The sequence below is a fragment of the Dipodomys ordii genome, unplaced genomic scaffold (genome assembly GCF_000151885.1).
Source record: "Dipodomys ordii isolate 6190 unplaced genomic scaffold, Dord_2.0 Scaffold1, whole genome shotgun sequence".
Classification (NCBI taxonomy): Eukaryota; Metazoa; Chordata; class Mammalia; order Rodentia; family Heteromyidae; genus Dipodomys; species Dipodomys ordii.
The window spans coordinates 25424628-25430804 of NW_012267217.1; positions in this window are offsets into that span (position 1 = coordinate 25424628).

The window sequence follows — 6177 nt, forward strand, 5'->3', positions numbered from 1 at the left end:
TCTCCAATCTTGTTTTGATTTGCATTTCTTTTATGTCCAGAGAAGTTGAGCATTTCTTCATGTGTCTATTGGCCATCCTTCTTTCCTCTTCAGAGAAGTTTCTCTGAAAGTCTTTACCCACTTATTTATTAGGCAGTTTTTTTAACTGTATTTTTTGTCTTTTCTTTTTTGGTACTGGGGATCCAACCCAGGACGTTGCACTTGCTAGGCAAGCGCTTTGCCACTGAGCTACATCCCAGCCCTGGGCAGTTGTTTCTTTGAGGATTTGTTGTTGGGAGATTTAGTTTTATGAGTTCTAAGTATATTTTAGATATGAGACTCTTGTCTGTTGACTAGCTAGTGAAGATCCTCTCCCAATCCATGGACTTTCTATTGATCTTGATAGCTATGTCCTTTGCCATGCAGAAGCTCTGCAATTTCATGCAATCCCATTTGTCCAATCTTTCTTTGATTTGTTGTGTTTCTGGGTTTCTATTAAGAAAATTTTGGCCTGTGCCAAGGAGCCCTATGTTTCTCCTGTTCCTTCCTGTAATGTTTTCAAAAATCATATTAAGTGAAATAAGCCAGACCCAAAGAAACATAGGTCCCATGGTTTCCCTTATTTGCAATAATTAGTATATGTCTAGGATAATCTTATCAGATGAGTAGAAAAGCTCAAAAGATTTGTACTATGACCATATAAGATGATTCTAGGTGAAATGAACCCCAAGATATGGACACAAAAGATCTTTCTTTGTTTTTGTTGTTTTTAATGCACTAAGTGAAATTTTGTTTCTTTTGTATGTTCTTCCCCCCTCCCCTCCCTCTTACGGTATATCCCCTGTTGTATTTGATTTTGGTACTCTGCATCTCTTACATTTATCTAATTTGGGGAGGGGAAGGGGAATAACAAAATGCTGAAACAAAGACACAGGATGACCCATTGCAACAATGATACTCACAAGACACTATGTTGGAAATGAACTTTACAATTGCAGGGGGGGGAGGTTGGGGGGGGAGGGATAGTAGGAGACAAACAAAGGAGGGGGTAACAATGCGCTACAAGAAATGAACTCATTACTTTACCCAACTGTAACCCCTCTGTACAGCATCTTTACAATAAAATACAATTTTAAAAAAGAATTCTAAATGCTCAATCAAAACAAGGAAAGAAAACAAAAAAATCAGAAAATCTAAACTGGAGTAAATAAAAAGTTCTTCAAAAGGCACTGTGAACTAAAAAAGCAATGTACTTATGGAGAAGTGTACAGAACCCCAATGTCCCCAGACCAGAACACTTCACTGGTCAGCCAGAAAGTGGAAGGAACACTTACAGGTCAAAAGACTAGTTGTTGGAAACTGATTCTACAGTTAGAATCTAATTCTGACAGGTATAACCTTGTTTGGCAGCCCCAAAGAGTTGTACGAATTATTTTTTTTAATCTAGGAGTTCCAATATGGAGTAGTCACACTGGTCATTGTGCTGAAGAAAACTGATTACCTGCTTTGGGTAGGGGAGAGGATAAAGAATCATTGTGAAATACAACAGAACTACTTATTCTCTTTTCAAAATGAGTCTTCTTCACAGAAACTATTTTCCTACAGAACAGTCATGTGTATTTTTGTCAGAGCCTAATTCATATGTCTTCTCTAAGACACCTAACTCCAGGTGTCATGATCCTCCTGCGTTGCCCTAGGTAACAGGAAAGGTGAGTAAGACTCGAGTCTGCGGCCCAGCTCACACTAGTATTTGGGAGGAACTGATCCTTTGTTAAGTGAATTTTTGCCAAAAACTGTGTTCCATACTTTCAATGACTGTTGTTCAACACTTGAAAGAAGCAATAAATGCATGACAAGGTGTAGCTGATCCTTGAATCCATGCTACACACTGAGGAAAAGCAGTCTGAAATGGCTACATGCTGTATATTTCAACTGTATGAAATTCTTCAGAATCGAAACTATGCAAACAGGCGGAGGATGGTGATTTAAGCCTATAATTCCAGCTACTCTGGAGGCCACCGGGGGACAAAAAGATTCTCATCTCAATGAAAATGCTGGACATGCCTAGCACAGAAAGCTAGACTCAGTCCAGGCTGATCCTGATGAAGAAAAAAAAAATGTGAGATTCTACCTGAAAAACAACGAAGGCAAATCTGTAACCAAATTAACTATTAAACATCAAATAATTCAATCAAAACTGGACAGAAGTCTTAAATCAGTCCACTGAAGTCATATATCAGCTGGCGAGTACTTGAAAAAAAATACTTATCTGTACTACTCTTAAGGGTCATACTAATCTTAACTCCTCCCATTTTGGATTGAGTTTTTTGTCTTTTAATTATGATATGGAGCAACCAGATCATATACATTCCAGGAGAAAATATAAAATCGTATGGCTAATAGTCATCTACCTGTCTATGTATTAGCAATTTCGTCCCAGGCAAATTGAGTTAAATTGTTGTGTTATCCTGGAATTTGAATTCAGGCCTTCCCTTGCTAGGCTAGGTACAATACCATTCAGTTAGCTTCCAGCCCATTGTTTTGAGGACACGGTCTTGCTTCTTGAATAGATACATGCTTAAGCCACAATCTGTCTCCTTTAGGCTTCCTATCTTTGCTAAGTTCACAGGCCATCATACCCACCTTCCTTGTGGAAACAAAGGCTCCAAACCTTTTGTGCTCAGACTTGTTTGGAACTGAGATCTACCCAATCTCAGAGTCTCATGAAGCCTGGGATATACCACTGTATCCAACCATGGATTGAGAAGAGGTCTATTGAACTTTTCTGTTCAGGCTGGCCTGAAACCAGAATCCTTCTATTCTTGGCCTTCCAAGTAGACAAATTACAGGTGTGAGCTGGGCCAGCTCACAAATGATCATATTTCTAATAAATAATTATATTTTTACATACAAAAACATTGAGTACCATTTTATTCATAATTACAAAATCCTTGGGGGGAAAATGACTATCAATAGAATAACAAAATAACATGTTATTTTTATATAATAGAACATACTAAACAAAGTGGGTGGGAATAAACTCCTGATACATGTAACATGAAATAATTTCAAATTTATTCTCAGCAAAGAAGCCATAGTATGCTGTTACAATATTCAAAATAAGCAAACATTTGTCTGTGAAGATAGAAATCAGTGGCATGATTGCCTGTAGGCGTCAGGAATAGATTGTTTTTGTAAACATAATTTTATTGGAACACAGCCACATTCATTTGTTTATATACTGCCTGTGGTGGAGTTCACACTAGCTCAACGAAGTCAGAGTCTGTGATAGGGACCATATGGTTTAGACAGTTGAAAATAGCTGTTGTTTGACCCTTCACAGCAAAAGTTTGTTGATCCTTATTATAATGGACGAGAATTAACAAAATGTTGGTGATTCTAGAGGCTGGGAAAATATGCAAGGGTTTATTTCATGAATAAATGTTCTTCCATATTGTTGAAGCATTTCATAATGTTAAAAATTTCAGGAGTATCATCTTGATTGAGAATTGTAGGATTTTTTCCTGATTAAACTATTTCTCCTACTCAAAAGTTTAAGGAATGAATATGGATTCTGTGATAGGAGAATAAGGTGGCAACCAGAGCATCCTCAATTGTGGACTAGCGGTTCAAATAGGGGTCTAGATATAGGATTCAAATGGGACGTTGGTTCCAAACCCCAGATACTGGTAAAGTCTATTAAGGGTATACCCCTTACTTACCTCCCTTCAGAAGCTATGGTGGGAAAACCCACTTACTTGAGAATTCAGGTACTTGTGTATCTTCCTGAGAACCAGCCCATCTTTGGTAGCCTATGTACATGAGATGAGGGCATGAAAGTTGACAGGCACTTGGGCAAATGTGACTTTATTACATCATGAAAGACTAGACCTGTTATAAGAGCTTGTTTTTATGTTTCTCAGACCAACTCCATGCTCTACAATTTAGGGTCTTACTTAAATTTTATTTCTGCTCTAGCTCATTCAATTCTTGTTAAACTAATGCATAGATTTAAAATCTACTTATACCATGGTATCTCTCTCTGCTAGTTTTGAAATGACTAGGATCCCAGAAAATTTGAGAAATCTCAATGTAAAAGCATTGTTTTTTTAAAGTAAAGCAAGTATTTTTCTTATTTTATCTCTTCAGTATTTCTTTCTTGGTGGTACTAGGGTAGGAACTTAGGGTCTTGTCCTTGTCAGTCAGGCATGATACCACTTGAGTTATACCTTTAGTTTTCTAACTGTAAGGTGTGTGTGTGTGTGTGTGTGTGTGTGTGTGTGTGTGTCCTGGGGGTTTGAACTTAGGGCTTGAGTGCTGTCCCTGACCTTGTTTTGCTCAAGGCTAACAGACTACCTCATTGAGCCACTAGTTTACTTCAGGGTTTTAGGTGGTTAATTAAAGATAAGAATCTCCTCGACTTTGTTGCCAGAGTTGGCCTAAAACTGCAATCCTCATATCTCAGCTTTCTAAGATAGCTAGAATTACAGGTGTGAGCCACCAGCACCTGGCAACTTGAGGTATTTTTGAATAGGGGCTCACGTTTATACCTGGGTCAGCCTAGACTGATACCTTCCTATTTATATTACCACAGGCATTTGAGTGTCATCTCAGCTTTCACTGGCTGAAATGACAGTCTCATGAAATTTTTTCTGGAGCTACTCTTGAATGATGGTACTTTGTATCTCTGCCTTCTGAGCAGCTAGGACTACAGGTGAAAGCCACTGAGCAGACATTCCTTTAGAATTTCTTTTTTTGCTATTTGAGTAGAATTAACATGAGTTACTTAAAGCTCCAGTTTACTGAGTCAGTGAAATGGTTCAGGGGTCCAATTATGAGCTATGGTTTGAGAAACAAGAGACCACTCCCCGAAAAAAAAGGCTTGAAATCCAAATGACATTTTAAGAATATGGGAATAGTTTAGACATCTGTTAGTAAAATAGGTACATACAGAAAAAAAGGACATAAGAAGTTCCAGGAATAACTTCTGTTTTTAAATTCCTGGAGATAGTTGCTAAAATACTGCTTGAAAAACTTTGGTTTGAGGTCTGGTTCTTGGGTTAAGTATATTACGTTACCAAACATCCTGTTTGAACATGTGAATATGGGGGCAGGGAGGGCCAATAACCTCCAAATCTTGAGTCTATTAGTAAGAACTAATATTTGTATTACACATTATAATTTACTGCTACCTTTTCCTTATCTCTCATCCAGACAACCATTCCACAAGGTAGCCACTGCTACCATTGCCCCATGGGAAAGCTTTCTTAAGCCGTTGTATTGGCTAGCTTTTCCTTGCTGGGACAAAGCATCTGACATACACAACTGAAAGGTGGACAGATTTATTTGGCTCACAGTTCCAGAGGTTTCAGACCATGGTAAACTGGCTCCATTACTGTGTGCCAGTTGGAGGCCAAAGCATCATGGCGGGGGAAGAAAGTAGTTTACCACAGGGCAATGAGAAAGTAAAAAGAAGTGAGGAGCAAGCCTGCCTTAGTAGACTTTTGTCCTCTCTGGGAACATCTTATTGAATGGTGTCACCCACATTCAGGGTGTAGCTGCTATTCCACATGCCAATTGTCTCTGGAAACACCCCTAACTACAATACCCAGAAGTGGGCTCTAGTGATCTCTGAAGCATCTTTCTTTAAAATTTTTTAATGTTTTTTATTGTAAAAATAGTGTATAGAGGGGTTACAGTAACATGAGTAAGGTAATGAGTACATTTTCTATTGAGCATTGTTACCTCCTCCTTTGTTTACCACCTACCATCCCTTCCCTCTCCACCTCTCTAATTCCTCGTCCCCCCCCCAAGTTGTAAAGTTCATTTTCAGCATAGTGTCTTGTACATCTCATTGTTACAATGGGTCAACCTATATCTTTATTTAAGCATTTTGTTATTTCCCTTCCCCTCCCCAAATTAGAAAAATGTATATACAAGATGCAGGGCACTGGAATCAAATACAGTGAAAACAGGCATTACATCATGGGGGTAAGAACATACAAAAGAAACAAAAAAATCACATAGTACATTCTAAATACGTTAAAAACAATAGCAAGCAAGAAAAAATCAGTGTACTCCTATCTTGGGGTTCATTTCACTTAACATCATCTTATATAGTCATATATAAGACCTTTTCTGCTTATCCTAGACTTATACTAGTTATTGCAAATAAGGGAAACCATGGGACCTATGTTT